The sequence below is a fragment of the Talpa europaea genome (genome assembly GCF_964194135.1).
Source record: "Talpa europaea genome assembly, chromosome: 2".
In the NCBI taxonomy this organism is placed as follows: domain Eukaryota; kingdom Metazoa; phylum Chordata; class Mammalia; order Eulipotyphla; family Talpidae; genus Talpa; species Talpa europaea.
In genome coordinates, this window is record NC_140068.1 from 8,878,318 (window position 1) to 8,899,786 (window position 21,469).

Below are 21,469 nucleotides of genomic sequence, written 5' to 3' on the forward strand. Positions count from 1 at the left end.
CTTTCTGTCTGACCAAAATGTGACACACCTGACTCTAACTGCTGCGCGTCCCCTACTTCCCTGCTCCAGTCTGTGGGGAACCAGAACACAATTTCTGTGCCCTAGAAAATAGCCACACAAGGGTGTGGAGCCTTGAACAATGCTGCATCAATGACAGGCCATGAATTGAGAAAATGAAGAACCAGGTCACCTTCTGCCTTTCTCAATCCCACCCAGCTGCAGTCCCTGAACTTTTGCAACTCCAATTTCAAAAAAACCAAAGACATTTAGGGCATAAAATATATCTGTTGTTCTAACTGGTAGGTTCTGGAATTAAAGTGCATTCTCCACACACTTGTGTTTCTCAGGTGACACCCGGCAGCGTGTAACTGTTTTGTGCTACCCTTGGCTTTGCTTCCCCTTCCCAACCTGGAACATACAAGGACATAATAGATATTTGCTAAGTGAATAAATCAAGGGGAACGTTGACACTGCTCTCTTGTGTTCTAAGAGGGCTAAGGTACTTTTAACTCCACGCCCCATCTGCTTCAGCCTCTCCTTACTGCCACTTCTAAGAAAAGATGTTAACTATTTTCTTAGCTTCTTTGTAAAAAGAGACACTTTAGTTGGTTTGAGCCACACAGAGGGCAGCATGGTGCAACCATAAAGAACATGGACACCGAGCCAGCATCCCTGCTGTAGCCTCCACACACCCTACCGACTCGCGGTGTGGCATTGCAGGCATTACTTACCCTTCTGTGCCTCAGTGTCCATGTCTATAAAATGGAAAGAACATGAGACCCAGCAGCGTGCTCTTGAATAAGAGGGAAGTGGTTAATATTTTAAAATGCTTAGAAAGGGCTTCCCAAGTGGCACAGGGGTTAAGTCTCAGCACTGTGAAGCTATTGGCAGCCACTGCAGCATGAGTTCAATCCCCAGCCAGGGAGCTGACCCATATGGGCCAGCAGACCTCTCCTGTCTTGCTTGCTGATCCCCTCAGCAGTGTATTTCAGTCAGTCTGCCTGTTCTGTTCCCTACCCTGTTTCCCCTCTCACGCCCTGCACCTCTGGCCTACAGCCCAGCTTTTGTATGCATAAATAAATAAAGTAAATCTTAAAAAAATAAATGCTTAAAAAATTCTTAATGATGCTAGAATAAGTGTCATATAAATGTTTACTAATAAAAATATTAAAATACCGTTTCCAAAAAGGAATAATATTAGCTCACAGATGGCAAATAAGTTTCAGCACAAGAGTTAACATAGTTATTGATAGGAGATATCTAAAATTGTGTTAGGGAGGAATTCAACGTTGCATTTAGTCTCAGATATAAAGCAAATCCCTGGAGGTTGCTGTCCACTGAGGGCTCAACAGGGGAAGCGACGAGACACCAGCCCTGTCTCTGCCATCTTTGCTACTTATGTCATTGTTCCTGCCCAGCATTTTTCAAGGCCTTAGGGAAATGGATCACAAGCTCAGGAAGCTTGAAGAAATGTTTTTTAAGAATCATTTTCGTGCAGACAGTGTACTAAGTGCAGAAACACAAAGATGAGTGACAGCCACTTCTTTCAAGGTGTTTAAGTAACCTTGTCTTTCTAAGTGAAAAGATCCTCAGGTAGAGGACAAACCCGGGAGCACAGAAAGGTTGTAACGAACACCCCCTAGTATGCAGGGAGAGTCTCTGGGGAATGCACCCCCTATGAAAGATCATGGGTTAATGGAATTGCCTTCTTGTTGTAAACAACCATATTAATGGCAAAATATACGAAACAATGGTTTTCAGACATTGGCCGACAATCAGCATTGGACTGGGAACCAGAGCGAAGGAAAACAAGAGAGCCTTGTGACTGCCCGAGGGAACCACTGGAGGCAGCTCCAGGCTAAAATATTGGGAAAACAACCCACAGAGCCAGCACCAGGGCTAAGTGGAGGAGAAGACAGTATGGAGGAAGACCAAGCAGCTAGCCCCGTGGCTCTGAGCACCAGGCAGAAATGGCATTCCCCGGAGAGGAACCCAGGACTCTGCCAATGACAGCCTGAGTGCTGCTCTGCTCACTATATATATATATATATATATATATATATATATACATACATGAGGAGAAGAAAAATGGAAGATATGGTTTACAAATATAAAAATTGAAATTCTAGAAATAAAGTAAATATCGAAACTAAAAATTATTCAAGATCTATTTACAATATACGTCTTTAACTCTGCAGAGGTTATGTTCAAGTTACATTGCATCCCTCCACATCTAAGGTAAGAATCTCACAATGGACTTCTATTCCCCAGCCCCCACTTTGTGAGTTGTTATTATATGCTCTACCTTTACACAGATTTTGATTCCCACAATACAGGGTTATTTCTTTCAACAATCAATTATCTTTTTAAAAAATAAGCTTTATTTTATTTATTTATGCATACAAGAGCTGGGGTGCAGACCAGAGGTGCAGGGTTGAGGGTGAGAGGATTCCCCAGAGACAGAGTGGGGAGCAGAACAGGCAGACTGACTGAAATACACTGCTGAGGGGAGCAGCAGGTGAGATGGAAGAGGTCTGCTGCTCCATCTGGGTTAGTTCTCTGGCCAGGGATTGAACTTGTGCCATAGTTGCTGCTGATAGCTTCACAGTGTTGAGACTAAGGAGGCCCCATCAATCAATTATCTCTTAAAGAAATTTCAAAGCAAGGGAAAAAACACATTTTACATGAATCCACATGTTTACCATTAGGGGGACTAATTATCCTTTTTTTTTTTTTTTGGTAGGTTCATGTATCCATCTGACATAATTTCTCTTATGTTAGATAAGTTTTTTAATACTTCTTTAGGGTATGTCTTCAATGATTAATTCTCTTCAGCTATGTTGGCCCTAAAGTCTCTATTTTGCCTTTATTTTTCAAAAGTACTTGGGTTGAATTTAAGCCACTGAAGTGATGGATTTTTTTTCCCACCATTTCAAAGATGTTATATCATCATCCTATGGCCTGCATGCATTCCAGTAAGAAGTAGGCTGCCTTTCTTTCTGACGTTTCTCTATACAGAGAATATTGTTTCTCTCTCCCTACAAAATTTTCTCTATCGCAAGGTTTCAGAGAAATTGATCATGATGAGTCTTTTTGTGTTTTCCCTTGTTTCTTTTGTTATGCTCCATCCGATTTCTTGCATCTTTGTGTTTTAGTTTTCATAGATTGGAAATATCTTCAAGAATTTTACTTTCAAATGTTTTTTTATCTTTGTCTCTTACATTTCCCCTAATATTTTTTGATGCATTTTCTTTGTACATTTTTGAATTGCTCCTATCACTCTGCCTTCAAAGTCTCTGATCTTTTATCATCTGTGATTCATTATCTAATTGTTCAATAATTGATAGAACCATTAGGCAAAAAAAAAAAAAAAAACAATTATGTAAAGTATTTGAACAAGACTTCAAAAAATTCCATTTGATATTTTAGAACTCTTCACCAAAAGTAGAAAACATATACTTTTCAAGTGCACATGAAATAGTCACCAAGATAAATCACATACTGGACTGTAAAACAAAACAAAAAAAAACCTCAATAAATGTAAGGGATTAAAATAAAAGCATGTCATCTGACCAAACAGGAAGTAAGCTACAAATTAATAATAATAAAAAAAAAGAAAACATTTATGAGAAAGTCCCACATAATGGGAAACTTTTTTAAAGTCCACAAAAAAATTAGAAAATTTTTTAAGTGACATGAACATGAAAACAAATCTAAATCTGTGAGAAGGAGATGAAGAAGTATTTAGAGGGAAATTTATTGCACTAAAATCTACTAGAAAATTTAAGTCAATGAAACTAGTTATTTCAGTTTGTATATAAAGACATTAGGAAAAAAGGGCAAATGAAATTCTAAGTGAGCAGAAGAAAGAAAATAATAAATATAAGAGAGAATGAAAATAAAATAGAAAACAGAAAAAGTATAGAGAAAAAAATGAATAAAATTAAAAACTTTTATTGTGAAAACTTACAAAACTCTAACAAGGAAAACAAAAGAAAGGATACTCTATAGTTTGTACATTCTGTGTCTTAGTAAGAAAATATTGTGAGCAATTTAATATCAATAAATTTGACAACTTGGGTGAAACGAATTCCTGAAAGACACAAAGGCTGAATAATTTTTGATCTATGGAATAAGCTGAATTTATAGCTAGAAAGCTTTCTATAAGAAAGCTCCAGGTCTAAATGTCTTTATTGGTGAATTTTACCAAACAGTTAAAAAACCAAAAAGGAATTCTACTCAAATTTTCTGGAAAATACAAGAGGAAGGGAGACTTTCCAGCTCATTTTATGAAATAAACACAACCTTGGTATTAGAATCAGATGGAGACACTTCAAGAAAAGAAAACTGCAGGTGACTATACAAACGCACACAGTGGCCGAATGTGTATTTTTTTAATTTCTAGAAAATTGGATTCAATAATAAATGATAGATTAATACATTGTGACCAACTGGAAGAAGCAAAGTTGGATTAGCATTAGGAAAGATAACTATTTTATTCACCATATTAGTAGACTGTGAAGATAAAAGCTATACATGTTCATGTCAATAGATGTAGCACATGAACTGACAAAATTCAATACTCATTTATAATAAAAACTCTTAGCAATCTAGAATCAGAAGGAAACTTTCCAAACTAAGAAATGGTATTGATGACAATCTTATACCTAATACTATACTTAATAGTAAAAGGTTACATGAGTTTCACTAAAGGGAGGACTCAAAATAATTCTGCTTTGAACATTTGTATTTAACATTGTATTTAAGGAAATAATTGGAAGAAAAAGAAATAAAAACCATACAAATTTGGAATGGAAGACTAAAATACACATTTGGCCACTGTGTGTGTTAGTATAGTCACCTGCAGTTTTCTTTTCTTGAGGTGTCTCCATCTGATTCTAATACCAAGGTTGTGTTTATTTCATAAAATTATCAATGATTGTATTGGTGCAAATTTCTAATGAACCTAAGAAAAAAAGGGATCTACAAAGATGCTAGGAGAACTAATAACTGAGTTCACTGAGATCATAATTGTCAACATAAAAATTCAATCATATTTCCATATGCTGGTAACACCTAATTAGAAATTGAAATGAAGTAGTCTACCATAGTGTCAAGAACATAAAATATTTTGGGTAAACTTAAAATCTGATCAAAGACCTTGACTTACAAATTATAAAGCATTGCTCTGAGACATTAAAAGTATCTGAACAAATGTAGAAATGCATCATGTTTATGGATCAAAACGCTCAATAATGTTAGATGTGAATTCTTCCCTACTTGATCTATAGGTGGAAAACAATCTCAATCAAAATCCCAATAGCCTTTTATGTTGTTGAAATTGACAAGCTGATTCTAACATGTATATAGAAATGCAAAGGTCCTAAACTAACCCCCCAAATGAGAACTAAATTGTAGGCCTTACACTACCTTATTTCATAACTTGCTTCAAGACAATGATGTTAGAGTAATGTAGACATGCTGAATCTTGTTACAGAGAGAAAGACCAGGATATGCAGTTACATATATATGGCTGATTCATTTGACAAGGGTGATAATGTAATCCAGTGGGGAAAACATGGATTTTTCAGCAAACAGTTTTGAAAAAATTGGAAACCATGTGCTAGCTAGCCTTCAAGAGGACTCCGACATTCTTTGCCCCTTAGTATTCATGGTTTTTTGCAGTACCAACCCATTGGCTGAGAGCTGGTCTGCGTGAGCAACAGAATACAGCAAAAGTGAAGGAATAACTGACTTCTAAGCAAGAGTGATCATCACCGTGTGTAAATCAGATCCTATTGCTGCCCTGCTCAAAATGTGTGATTCAGAATAAAATTGGAAGTCCTCTGGCTTGGTTTATTCATCTTTGATGAATACCTCCTGACTCCCCTCTTCTCCTTACTACCTTACTTATCAGCATACTGATGGCACTATTTCTTGAATCTGCCTTGAACTTGAATCTGTCTTGGACCAAATCAGCATGGTTTGTGCCCTCACTTCACTTCACTCTCAAATTAAATGTCACTTTAACAGAGAGTCACTCCTGACTATTTGCTCAGAATAACCCAGTCCTGCAGCACTGAGCGCTTTAGCGATGCCTCATTCTGCTTTTCTTTGATGCACAAGTCACCGAATGACATGTGTGATCATGGCTGGCCATTGCCTTCTACCTCCCTCCCCCTCTACCATGTACCCTGGAGTGTAAGCTCCATGAAAGTGGGAACTGGGCCCTAGTCAGTGTTGAATGTCCAATGTCTACATAAACACATGGCACATGGTAAGGGCTCATTAAATATGTTGAATGAACATTTAAACCTTTGTATTTTTTTAGATTGGGAAAATAGTAGACAACACACATTTAAAATGGACTGAAAAATTCAAAACAGAAGAAATGGAAAACAATTGAAACCAAAAGAAAAAAAATAGTTTATCATAAGATTACAACAGCTCTAAGGAATGTTCGAACCTCACAGTCTAGGCCAGCTAATGGATGAGAAATAAGTGGTCCAGGAGATAAGCCAAATTGGAAAGTCTGGAGCCATTCAAGCAGCTCAGCTCACAGGTCTGTAACAAAACCCTGTTGAGAAGAACCCCAAATAGTCTAAAAGCAACTTTGGTCCAACATTCTGCAACAATTAATACCTTGGAACTGACCGATTTCTAGGTTATTATGACGAGCAGGTCACTAGTGTGAAACAAGTTTATCTTAACTGAAAGGAGAATTGGGGGCAGCTTATATTCAGGTTATATTCATATACTGACAGGAAAAACAAAAAAAAACTTGCAAGTTTTGAGGCACGCAGCAGGGGAGGGGAGGGTGAGGGGTCAAAACAGGGGTGGGAAGAGCACAAGGGACTGTGGTGATGGTCACAGGTGATGTGGTGGTGGGAGAACTACAGGGATTGCATCTGAGGGGAGAAATCAAACACTGTACAAAAATGAACAGCAATATAAGATAATAAATTTAATTATTTAAAATTTCAGATTCTGATAAATAAAACATCTGGAGGTGAAACACTAGAATTTAGAAGCTACCCTCAGTTCTGCTGTCTTCACCACTTTTTCCTTAAAGCTCCAACTGTTCCTGCGCCAATTTTCCCATAAATGTAGAGGCCAGGGGGACCAGGAAGTACCTGGTTGAAGGGAAAATCCATTTTCTTCTCAGTGGAGAAACACGTGGGTGTCACCTTGTTTCCCAGGCCACCCAGCCATAGACTACACTCCTTCACGGCCATTGACACCGGGCCTCTTCAGGCTGGAGCATTCAAGTAGAACTGATCTGTGAAACCTCCAATCATCTCCCCAGCGCTTTTATCCTGAACTTGCTTCTTCCCACTGGCCACCAAAACTGACTGCTCAGCCTGGGACCCTTAATTACTTGCAGCAGAAATCCTTCCAACCACCTGGTCTGTTTCATAAAGAAGGAATGTCCTTCCTTCTTCTGTCTCTTTGTAGTCAGGTTCCTAAAGGCTGTGAGGGTACAATGATGACATGGAAAAGATATAGACTCTAGAGTTAGGACAGCTTAGGACAACCCTCTACCATTTGCCAGGCATGTGTTCTGGAACCTTCTTTCCTCAAAGTAAACCAGTGATGATGAAAGATTCTTTGCAAGCAGTTACATGTTTCCTTTAAAAAAAATATGCATTGAGCCTCCCTGGTGGTGCCAGGGGCTAAATCTCAGCACAATGAAGTTATCTGCAGCCACTGCAGCACAAGTTTGATTCCCAGCCAGGAAGCTAACCCACATGGCGCAGCAGACCTCTCCTGTCTCGCCCGCTGCTCCCCTCAGCAGTGTATTTCGTCAGTCTGCCTGTTCTGTTCCCCACTCTGTCTCTGGTGAATCCTCTCAACACACCCCCAACACACACACACACACACACACACACACACACACACACCTCTGGCCTATTCCCCAGTTCTTGGATGCATAAATAAAATCTTTTTTTTTTTTTTAAAGTGTGCATTTTCTGCTCCTGAGTACCTGCTGTGTTCCATGGTCTACTTAGTGTTAGTTATATTGACCTATGGGAAGCCAGAACCCTTGAACCTTTCAGAAAAGTAAAGGACAAAGGAAATGAGAGGCACAAAGGTCCTGGGGTTCCCTCCATCTCCCCTCGGTCCTGGGGATAATACTCACCACCAACACTGTCATGCCAAAAGCTGAAGCAGGTCCCCCAAAGGGAGGTGGGGAGTTTCCTTGGAGCCCCCAGCCTTCCTCCCGCTGTCCTGATCTCACTTAAGTCAAGGTATCTCCCAGGCCCCAATCCATTACTGCGCAGAAGCCTGGGTGACAACGCTGAGTCCCGCCCTAAATCATGTGCTTTCCCTTAGCTCAAAAGCTAAAGACTGAGGAAAAGCAATGCCTCCGTGATCCCCCAAATAGGATTTCTGTGACTTTAAAACCCTCAGGAAAGAAATATCTGAAAATAACTTCTCAACTGGAGCAAGACCAGGGTTATGCCAGCCCTGCAGAAATCCCTGGGGAGGGTCCCTCTCCGGAGCCCGCCCCTTGAAAGAGAAAGAGACCAGCCTTCAGATCCCAAGCTTTCACCTCAGCGGCAGCCACCTCAGACGACGTAGCAAAAACATCTCTCTCCATATGATGTACTGTAATGTTTACCACCTTAAAGGAGTCACTTCTTAGTCGGCTTCACAGTAAATAACCCATTTGTTTCACTCAAATCACTTCACATAATAAAGGACTTGTGTAAATTCAGCAGGAGTTCTGTCATCCCGAGGTGACGAGTTGGCATTGGAGGATTTATCTCTACCATCCACCAGCACGAAAAGCTGGTGCTGCGCTTTTTAACGTGGCAAAAACAGCGAGAAAGTTGCCGTTCTGGCTTGTGAATTCATCAAGAGCTGACTTCATGAAATCTTAATGAACATATTCAAGCAAGGGCTGGGGATAACTCATTCAAGCAAACACAAATGCATTAATGCAACATTAAACCCAAGAAAATATAAACCTGTAGAGCCTGGAAACTTAGTCAATTCAGGTAAAATAAATAGTGTCCTCTGTGTGTGGATGTTTATGCATATGTATATGTGTTGGTGTGTTTATATACATCTGCATATATACATACATATGTGTGTGTGCAGCGAGAGAGACAGAGATAACGTCATGTATAAAATAGCCATCATTCAGGATGCTCAGCTCTAACATTCACAAGGAGCCTTTCACTAATGACGGGTTAATAACCTCAGGTCAAAAACCGTCCCTGGACTTGCCCTGAAAATTGCTGTCAACAAGGCAGAGTTTGACCTAGTATTTTAGAGAGAATCCCTGAAAGCAGAATTCACTCCAATAAGAGGAGATACAGATGCATAACAGGTTGGAGGTGCCCATTTGTGGCTTTGTCATGAATAAAGACTTTTTTCTATGCTAACAAACCTGACTGACCATCTTCTCCACAGGCATCTCCGAGGTGTGCTGTGTAGACACTACGATCTAGCCCAGCACCCGCCCACTCCACTGACCCGGGCAGCCAGAAAGGGCAGGAATCTGGGTAAGGTTGGGAGTCAAAATGGAGGGTGAATGAGGCAGGACCAAGAGGCTGTTTATCTCTAGTGCCAATAACAGGATGAATTGCGGTGGCCTCTAGGGTCCAGTAAATACTGCCAGGACACTTTCTCATGTCACAGATGGTTTCCTTCTCTCTACAGCACCAGGAGGGCAAGCTCACCATCCTTAGTGGTCAGGTGTTTGCTTCTCCGTGGCTGGGCAGGCTGGGTGGTGAGCCTGGACACACACCCATGCCTCCTCCTACCAGGCCTCCTGATGGTCACTAGTCCCGCTGCATCATGGGACCCTGGTCCAATCTTGCTGTCCACACGAGAGTCCCCACCCTTGTCAAGGACACGTGGCTCCTTCTTTCAGTGCCCCCTATGAAGTGGCGAAAGCCCAGAGCTGAGAGTGAAATGGAAAGGAGCTGTCCCTGAGGAACTCATCTGAATTTTAAGAGAGATCGGGCGAGGGCAGGTTTTGTTTCTGCATCCATCTGCATCCGGCTGGCAGGATTCCTTTTTTAATGCTGCTCACATATCCCCTGAAATCAGTCTGAACAGCCAGCTAGCATAACCTTCCTTTTAAAGAAAAGCACTTCACACCCAGAACATGTCAGGATGATAGGAAATAGACGCAGCGCCCTAGAGATATCAATTGGACTATTTGAGCTAATGGTAGTTTTATCTCCTTATAAACATATTATTATTAATTCTTTAAGTGGTTGACACAAAACCCTTTATAATACTTTCATTTAGGAAGACTTGGTAAAATCATCTTCTTGTCAGGTATATATAACTGAAGAATTGTAATACAAATATAAGCGATCCTATTTGGTCACATGTGGTTAATTTTTCCTAGATAAGACACTGAGGAGCCCAATATGGAAATGTCAAAATTGCCTCAGAGTGAAAAACTCAATTTGAATATTTATGTACATGTTCCAAGTTGAGGCAATCCAGCAAACTGTTTAATAAAGACAAAGGCCCAAGCTGTTTGTGCATTTTAATTTGCAAAACAAAGAGCATCCCATAAATGTGATTTAGTTATATTATTACACACTTTAATTTATTATTCATGCATCTTTTTTCTATAACCAAAACAAGACGACATGTGTTGCAAACTATCAGCTTTGCCACAATTCATACCACTTACAGTTAAACTTTGGTTAACGGGGGCAGAGTCAAGTAGGGAGCCCAATGCTAACAAGTGTGTGAATGCACAAGTACATGAATGTGAGGAAGAGCCAGGCTAGTGTACAAATGAGGGTAGAAATGAATGAACTAGATCTAGATCAGGATGTAGGAAATAGTTGGTTTTCAAAGAAGTATTATCACTATTTTGTTATTGGATGTGCTTTTTACCATCCTACCTAGGATACACACTCTGTGAAGCCCAAAGCTGGTCACCCCTGTTCTCCCATATTTCCCATTGCCTTGACTCATGTCTACCTCTCTGCAGGTGTTCAATCCCCCAGAAGCATGGATGTGTGAGTCCACAGCCTCCCCAAAGCAGAGCAGACTGTGTCCCTGGGATCTGCACCACCAGTTAGAAAGCACATTGCAAGTCTCCAGGTCTCTGTTGGGTCACGGACACATGTGTGAATTTTTAACGTAGTTAATTCATTAATCTTAGTTGTGATAAATACATATAAGGTTTACCACCAGAGCCATTGTTTGGTGCACAGTTCGGAGGCATTAAGGATATTCACACGGATCTCAACTACCCCCGTATCCATTTCCAGAATGTTTTTCATCCTGCAAAATGGAATCTCTGTACCCATTAAATAATGCGCCATTACTCCCTCCCTTTCTCAGCCTCTGACATCCATCCTACCTGCTGCATATGTGAAGTTCACTCCTCCATGCACCATGTCATCTAAGTGGAGTCCTATTTGTCTTTCTGTGACTGGACCATTTTGCTAGTACTGTGTCCTCAAGTTTCACCCACTTTGAAATATGTGTCAGAATTTCCTCCCTTTTCAAGACTAAATAATATTCCACCGTGTGGCTACACAACATTCCGTTTATTCATTCATCAGTCAATGGGTGCTCGGGTCACATTTTGTTTTGATGGTACATACTCCTCTGAGTATTAAATTCTGAATTAGTCTATACAATTCTGAGATGGTCAAACTGGCATATTGTGCACAGAACACACTCTGGCAGAAATTCAATAGGTTGCCAGAGCCTGTCTCTTCATTCATTCATTCATACTTTCATTTGTTCTTTCTTTCAATACATTGTTAGTGAACACCCATCATTTGTAGGGTTTGCACTAGATTTGTGGACACAAACACTAGCAAAACTGATAGTTTTAGATCTTAGGATATACCCTATATGTAGAAGAGCCAACATTAAGCAAATAGTTGCTAAAGTAATGTAAAATTTCAACATGAAAATTTCAACATGATAGCAGTTGAAATCAGAACAGTGACAGGACTTTGATGCCATAATATCAAAGAGCAGGGGAATCTCACCATCTGACATTGTCCTTCATGTTGGCCTGTGCTGGGGTTGATTGCACAGAGGGGAATTGCCTTCTTAAACAAAAACAATTAATAGGAGTGTTGGATGATGAAATGAAGTGTCACATGGGGAAAGTGAAGATCTAGGCATCCATATTTCTTTCTTCTGATTTATTCCTTAACTCCATCAAAATCAGTCAATAAACTGGACCTCCCTGGTGGCTTAGGGGTTAAGTCTCAGTGCGAGCTGAGGCCCACCACAATGGCCTGAGTTCTGAGTACAATCCCTAGCCAGAGAGCTGACCCATATGGTGCAACAGACCTCTCCTGTCTTGCCCGTTGCTCCCCTAGGCAGATTTGCCTGTTCTGGTCCCACTCTGGTGAATTCTCTCACCCCCTGCACCTCTGGCCTGCACCCTTATTCTTCTATGGATAAATAATAAATAAATATTTCAAAATCAGTCAATAAACTTTTTGAGTGCCTACTATGTGCCTAGCACAGTGTGTGGCAGTAAGGTAGAATGATAAACCAGACAAACACAGTCCTTGCCGGTATGCAACTTACATCCTGCTGCGGAAGCATCTAAGCCATAAGTAAAGTCACACAGCAAGGACAAAAGCTGTAGGTGCTTTATTTTCATCACTATTGGATAAGCATGCCATCTGAATAATTTATTTTTTTCCTCTCATAAAGTAACTGTTCTAAAGGTAAAAATTTGGATTCTGAAAATTAAGAAAAACTATATTTGATAAGTCTGCAAACTTCAAAAAAACTTGAATTATAAGTAATAATCATAACAGTAAAGTACTTGGTATGGAAGTTCCACTACTCACATACTTCAGAGGAAACCAACCTTGGCTGAAATAGGGCATAACATGGGGAGTGGGGGGAAGCATTGAAACAGGGAGGTCAGGTAAGACTTCTCTGAGAAGGCAAAATTCATGTGGCATCCAAAAAGATGAGAACCTGCTATCTATTTTTTTAAGTTAATTCATTTATTTTTATTTATTTTTTACATCATTGTTCATTTTTAAACAATATTTTCCTTCACTAACACACCCATGCACCATCACCTCAGTCCCTGCCTCCCTCCCTCCCTCTGATCCCTCTCCTTCCTCTGCCCCTGCAGGATGTCTCTGATTTATAATTGTCTGTTTTTGTTTTGTTGTGTTTTGTATTGTTTAGTTTTTCTACACTGATTATTTTATTTGGTTCCCCTGTATTCCTCCTATAAGTGAAACCATCCCATATTTTTCTTTCTCCTTCTGACTTATTTCACTGAGCATAATTCCTTCTAGCTCCATCCACACTATCTAAACAGACAAATGGAGGGAAGAGCATTTTCGCGAGAGGGAACAGCATAAGCTAAGCCAGTGCTGAGTTTGGCAAACCTGCTTTTAGAAGACAGGATGGCAGACACCTTGGCAATAAGCTGAGGAGTTTTTTCCTTTTTCTTCTTTTGAAAATTTGGACATAAGCACAGAAGTGACATGATTTGATTTGTGCTCTTGCTCTTGTGTGGAGCACGAACTGGGGAGGCCACTCAGGAACAGCCAAAGTGAGTGTGATTCTCGCTGGCCTCTGCATTTTCCTTGGATAGTTTTCCTTCAATGTCCCTTCCACTAGAAAGTAAGCGCCACAAGGAGAGACCTGAGTCTGTTTTCATTCTCTGCGGTACCTCCAGGGCTTGACAATGCTCTGGACGCAGGAGCTGGTCCTCAGAAAATATGTGTTATTATTACTGTGAAGTCAGATAATCGACCCTCTAAACAATGCTCTTGAAATATTTGTTTTAACGCATCATGATAATGACCGGGGTAAATTCACTGAAACGATATCTGTGCTAGTGATGCTTATCATTTTCACCAGGCCTAAGATTCCTCAGTGAACATGCCGGCAGTCCCATTTGACTTTCAAGTAAAGATTTAATATCTGGAAGCGGCAGTAAGATTGCAGAAGCAGAATTACTAAGGCTTCATTACCTTTACAAAACAGACTACAGGGCATTTACTGGTGTGCTCTGAAATATTATCATAAAACTGAACCTCAATTGTCAAAACAAACAAGCAAAATAAATTCCGCGAGGCATTATAGCCTCAATAGCAATTGCATTATTTTTACAAGCTAATTCATAAAACCAGATAATTCATAATGGCACACCCCTTCATAATGCAAACGTGTGAGACTCTATAGCGTTAATACATCAATGCAGATGTGTAAATAACTATACCGATCCCTCAATAAAAGTGTTTTATTCTCATCACTATTGGATAAGTATGCCATCTGAATAATTTACTTCTTTCCTCTCTTGAAATAACAGTTCTAAAGGTAAAATTTTAGATGCTGAAAATTAAGAAAAACTATATTTGATTAGTTTGCAAACTTCAAAAGGAGAACATGAATTATAAGTAATAATAATAATCATAATAATAATAAAGCATTTGGTATGGAAGGCTCACTACTTCACATACTTCAATTAGTCACCCAAACGTTTCCAATTATTTGTGTAGTTTAGCGTTGTGCAAATAAAACATCTGAATGACTGACTGCATTTTTCTTTTCTCATTCAAATGTGCTTACTCAAAGTTATTGCAACTTTAAGAGAAGAGGCAATGCTTTTAAAGGGTACTTATGTATAACATGTTTTAATTTGATTTATTGTCACTGTAAAAAAAATCAGTCAGATCTCTCTCTCCTAACCTGTACGTAGCATGGGATAGGGGCATAGGCAAACCCCACAGATACTAATATAAAATAACACTTAATATGCATATGATCATTTCTGTTCCAAATCCTTTTCATATTCCAAGTTGAGTAAATTTAGAAAATGCCAAACTTGTTTGAGATCCAACTGGAGTCTTCTAGAGAATCATACATATATTATGTGGAAAAGGAAACTCTTTATAAAATGAAAAGTATGTACTTTATTATCAAGTGCCTCCAACATCATATTTCCAGTTTTACTTGACCAAAAGTCCTTTCTTACCTGAACTCATTCACTGGAATTATAAGAGCTTCTGTAATTAGAGTTTCTACTATAAACTAATAGAAGTTTTGTTTCCAAGGTTTAATCACAACTGAGGAGCTACATGCAGTGGTTGTAATGGACCTTATTTCTTGATCCTTGGGCAAAATTTGCATCATTTAAAATGTAAATTGTTATTTCTAATAGAAATGATCATCTGCAGATGAAGAGCTATTTGAAACTAGTTTCTAGCAGGAAACTAGTTTGAGTATCCTAAATACAGAATAACACATGTTGGGGGTGGGGTAGGAGAGGTGCTTGCATAGGTGACAGGTTCTTGAATTGTGAAAAGAAGAAGATTTAAAATAAATGAAATCAGAAACAATATCTGCAAGCACTCAAAATAAGTAAGACTCTATAATATAATACAAAGTGAATTTGTTCTTGAAAATACCTTGACTTGAAAGCTTTCAAATTCTTTGATGGAAATTGCCATGTGAGTACAAAGCATTAACATTATTAGCAATTATTGTTATAAAACATCAGTTGAAAATAGCAACATTGGAATCTGCAGTAAGTTTCACAAGTATAAATATCATGTATCCTGCTAACATGGTGGCAAAAAAAATAAATGAACATTAATTTTTACTATTTCCATACCAGGAAAACAAACATTATAGCCAGATGAATGAAACTATCCCATGTATCATGGCATTCAATTGCCTAAAAGTAAGATTCTCATAAAAGACTTGTTCTTTACCTAAGGTGATTTCATTTAACCCTTCTCGTTTATTCAGCAATCTCATATTGAGCACCGAATACCTACTCAGTTAGAAAAGGTTGACCAACAAGACGCCTGAGAGAAGTTCCACCTTCAAGGACCTAAGAGCTCAGTGGAATATTTACACAATTTTAACTGTTCTCATAATTATTCCTTGCAATGTAGATATAATATCATTAACATTTTTTGAGTGTCAACTCAGTAAAAGCAAAAACATGAAGCATTTCATTTCTCTGTTTTAGTGCAAAGAAATTTCTAAAATTCTCTGGATGATCCAAGCAGGTATTGGAGCTGTTCCTCCATCTCTTTCTTTTCCAAACACTTTGCTTCTATTTTTCCAATCTTGATAGAGCAGGTTATTTCAAGGGGCCTCTTACCTTTAACAATCTCCACTCTGTACCAACATCTGGCCTCAGTGAAATGTTTAGGTGTGTCTCAAGGCTCAGGAGAAGTAAATATAGTAAACAGACCATTAAGATTCAGCATTTAAGGGCCAAGATATGGTGGAAATCCACGAGAGAGCTTCTTCACCCAACCATTGGGACTTAAGAGAGCCTGAGGTTTGAAGTGCCTCACAGCATAATGTATCCACAATAAAAATGACTATTTAACTTAATATTCTTCATGTCTGTCACCTGTATTGTTCAAATCTAGGCATTTCCCTCTAATCTGAATAGTTATCCTGGGCCTCTCTCAAATTTTAATTCCAATTTTTGTCATGTCAGAGATTTAAAGGTGTGAAAGATAGTTCCAGGAAGGATAATTTATCTTATTTCTGCCAGGGGAGTCAATTATCCTGTGAACAGAGGAAGAACTCTGGTTTCAGAGCTTCTGTACAAATGCAATATGGGAATAACGAGCAGAGTAAAATGCTGCTGTGTGAGGAGAAAAAACAAAGTGAGGAAAATGCCACGATGTATAAACCAGGTAGACACTGTGGGGACGCAAGTTAATCTTTCGACTCCACTAATAAGATGACAATGTTGGGACTTTGCACTAAAAGGGGGGGGAGCAACCCTTAGGAGTAGCAGAGGAGGCACGTGATACCTGTACTGGAGAGTCTGGAGGAACTGGGGATGTTTACTCTGCAGAAGAAAGCTAAGGGGCAGCTGTAAGTCCACCAGCTGGGCAGAGACACTGGGCAAGTGAAGAGGGAGACCCAGAGCAGGGGAATTAGTAGTAACTTCCAGCAACAGACACTTGTTCACAGCTGCGGGAGGCCATCAGCCAGATGTGGGTGATCCGATGACTGTCTGGGCAGAAAGGGTCAAGGCCCCTGGATCAGAGAGAGCTACCCAATTCCTGGGAGAACCACTTGTTCACGAGTCATGTCCCCTAAGACCAAACCACATGGCTGCTCCTCTGCTGACCCCACACAGCCCACCCTGTGCCAGTCACCCACATCCGTCACAGCCATCCAGGCCCCAGGAGGCAAGAAGTTTTCAACAACAAGGGGTACAAAGCAGAGGGTTGGGAAATTTTCTTTTTTCCTTTCTTTTTAGCTTTTCTCCTTAGAAATAATTTAAAGGTTCTGATTCTTTGCAACTTTGTAGGTTTTTTTATAATAAAAGAAACAGAAGTATAATGATAAATAATGCAAAACAAAGAGAAATACATAAAATACAGGACCATACTTTCCAGTATAGAAGCCACAAGCCACACATGGCTTCTCCAACTTGAGATGAGCCTTCAGTCTACAATACATCTGGGTTTCAAAGACTTTGGAATGAAAACCGGATTATAAAACATGACAGTAACAATAATTTTTATACTGATTGCATGTTGGTGAGATAATATTTTGAATATATTGGATTAAAAATATATACTATTGTAGTCAATACCATCTGTTTCCTTTTGTTTTTTTAATTTAGCTACTGAAAAACTTAAAATTGAATACGTGGTTCACTATGCACTTCTCGTGTTGTTTCCATTAAACAACGTTAAAGAAAATATATAAATTTTAAAAAAGAATAAAAAACAATGTGAAATTGAAAAATAATTTGAAAATTCCCTTTCCTCTCTGTATCCCTCTTCTCGGGGAAAAAAAGCACTTTTAGCACTTTGTGTGCCTTTAGAGACTGTCTTTGACATATATGTAGTTAAAAACAAAATGAAACCATTTATATGTATTTTTCTGAAATCCTCTTTTTCACCCCGCAAGGTAACCAGGCAGCTGCGTGCCGTCGGCGCCTGCGCGTCTCCATCATCTCTGCAGCCAGCCTGTACCCATCGTAGAGCTGGCCAGAGTTCATTCAGGATGTTCTTGTTTATAAAAGTTTTTATCCTATTTCCATTTTTATAATACTTCTACAGGATATATATTTGGACTTGCTGGATCAAAGGGAATGAGAATTTTAAATTTTGATAAGGACTACCAAATTAATCTTCCCAAAGTCACCTGTCAAATTATATGACCACCTCACACAAAAATACAAGTTTCCCACACCTTTGTCCAACTTTTAAAATTTTGTACAGTTTTATAGTAGGTATCATTTGAACTTCATTTTCCTAGTTGCTGCTGAGTTTGAGTAATTCTTCACAGGTTTATTATGAACATGTTAACGAAGCAGAAAACAGCTTTGTTCATTTTCACGACTTCCCACTTGAAACCCAGCCCAGGACTCAGCCTTCTTAAGTTTTTACTTCTCTTTTTCACTTTTAGTATGAAATTTCTGACAAATCCCTTTGTGTTTGCAGTGACACAAAGAACGTTACCTTCTTCCCCTGTCTTTCCATCAGAGGAATGATCTTGTTTCTGGAACTAAGATATGACGAGGCTGATAAGAACATATTCCTTATTTCATTCAATTGGAAGCTGATCTGTCTTCCAGTTCCCTCTCTTCTAGCCAGAAGCTCTCCCTGCTCCTTCTCCCCTCGCAGGGACACTACCAGGCTCACTCCCCCTCACCTCCTCACACCAGTACTCACTCTAAGTTATTTAGTTGTGAATGTTATTTTTTTCCTTGATGTTTGTAGAAGCTCTCAGGATATTAATTCTTTCCCTACTATATATGTCACAAGTATTTTCCCCCAGCCTGTCACTACTTTTAACTTTATCATATCTTTTACCAGATTTTGAATGTTGATTTGTCAATCTGTTCCTTCAACTGTGACTTGCATGTTTATCAAAGATTTATATATTTCAAGATTACAGAAATAGACTTTTATTTTTATAAAAACATCATTGAGATATAATTCACATATATTACAGTTTGCCCATTAAACTGTACAATTCAATGGTTTTTCATTTATTCACAGTTGCATAATCATCAACACAATGAATTTTAGAATAATTTCATTACCTTAAAAGTATACCCTGTAGCCTTTAGTTTTCATCCCCCAATCCTTCCATCCCCACTAGCCCTGGACAATCACTAATCTATTTTCTATGTCTATATATTTGCCTATCATAGGCATTTCAAACAAATTTCACCATACAGTAAGTATTCTCTTATAACTGACCTCTTTTACTAAGTATAATGTCTTCGAGGTTTATCCATTAGTAACATCTATATATTCTTTATTTCCTGTTCATGGCTGAATAATATTCCACTGTATAGCTATACCACACCTACTATGCACATATCAGTCGATGAATACTTGATTGCTTCCCTCTTGTGCAATTCTGAAAATAACAACTTTCTGTATGAACATATGTTTTAAATTTTCTTAAATATACCAAGGAGTGAAATTTTGGGGCCAAATAACAACTTTGTTTTTAATTTCCGAGGAATAGCCCAGCTGTTTTCCTAAGTGGCTACACCATTTTCCATTCCCACTACCAATATATGTGGGTTCTACTTTCTCCACATTCTCAACAACAGTGATTTTTATTTATAGCCAACCTAGTGCATATAAAGTGATATCTCATTGCAATTCCAACTTGCACATCCACAATGACTATGACATTCAATATTTTTTTCTTATTCTTATTAGTCACTTGTGTATTTTCTTTAGAGAAATGTCTAAACATTTTTTTCCATTTATAATTGAGTTATTTGTACTTTAATTATTGAGTTGCAAGAGGTCTTTAAATATCTAAATACAAAAGTACCTTGTCAGATGCACTATTTGCAAACATTTCTCTCATTCACTGGATTGTCTTTTATTTTTCTTATATTGTCCTTTGATGCACAAGTTTTTAATTATGATGAATTTCAAGTTATCTATGTTCTCCTTTTGTTGCTTGTGCTTTTAGGTACCATATCTAAGAAGCCATTATTACTAGATCCAAGGTCACAAAAATTTACCTTTGTGTTTTCCATTAGGAGTTTTATAAATTAGTTTTTACATTTGAAACTTTGATCCACTTAGAGTTAGGTTTTTGTACATGCTTTAAGGTAGGATTCTAAATTCATTCTTTGCATGTAAGTATTCAATTGTCCTAGAAGCACTTTTTTTTTGTCATTTTATTTTTATTTTATTTATTTATTTATACAAGCACTGGGTACAGTCAGAAGCATGGGAGGGTGAGAGAATTCACCAGAGCCAGAATGGGGAACAGAACAGGCAGACCGACGAAATACACTGCTGAGGGGAGCAACAGGAGACAGGAGAGGTCTATGTGCCATGTGGGACCCTCGCTGGTTGCAGGGAATCGAACCGGCGTTGTAGAGGCTGCAGGCAGCTTCGCAACGCAGCGCTCAATCGCTGTGCCACCAGGGGAGGCCCCCTAGAAGCACTTTTGAAAAGATTATTTTGTTATTGTTAGTGGATGGTAAATGTGAAGCAAGACTCCAATAATTTTATCCTGTGTTTTTGCATATATTGTTATGTTTTTTACTTAGACATTTAATTTAAAGCATGATGTCTGACTATTATTCTCTAAATTGATGGCTAATTGTGATATAGATAAATTTTCTTTCCTAACTTGAAAATTCACTTCATCTGTACCATGTTTTTCCATATTAATAGATGTATTTAAGAGGTTTCCATTAGGAACACTTCCTGTCCAGGTGTTTGTCATTGTAACATCATCCTTATTAACCCTCAGTAAGAGCATGCTCATCTTTCAGAAATAAATTTTTCTTCTCTTATTTCATAAGTAACCTCCCATTATCTCTTCCATTTATCTGGGAGAGCTGGGTATTTTGGGGACCATCCCTTGTATTTTGACTTTTGCATCATATTGTCTAACTCTTTATAATTTCCCATTATTTTCTGGAGAAATTATTTAATTTCATCTTTACACTAAATTGCTTTCACTTGTAAGTGTTTGTGTATTTCAGTTGGTTCCAAATAACAGTGTCCCTCTATTCAGATTTTGCTTTCACAAGTTAGTGAATGCAGTTTCTTCTCCCATCTTTCTGAAGCTACTAACTTATTTTAAGAGTCAGGATTTGCCTCTGGAATAGGCGCAGTCGCAGTGCTTATGTATAACTCCTCATTCTTAGCATAAACATGCACATAAGCCAATTGCCAGCACCTGTATGTTTTTGCCTGAGGGCTCTCTCTTGCCTTGGAAGTCCACCTCACTGCCAAAACTGCAGGCTACAGGAGTGGAATTAAACCCCAGGGACAAGTTCAGCCAATGACGGATGGTAATAGGTGTGTAATTATGCTGGGCTCCCTCACCCACAGGTTGTTGGATCACTCTGACTGGTGTTTGTCCCTGGATCCCATATGCCCCAGTGGGCTTGAATTCCAGTTGCCAGAGAGCTTGATGGCTGGATGTTATTACCTCACTTGCCTAGCTTCCTGCCCCTGTTTCTAATTCCCTTTCGCCCTCTCTTCCCTTCACCTCCCAA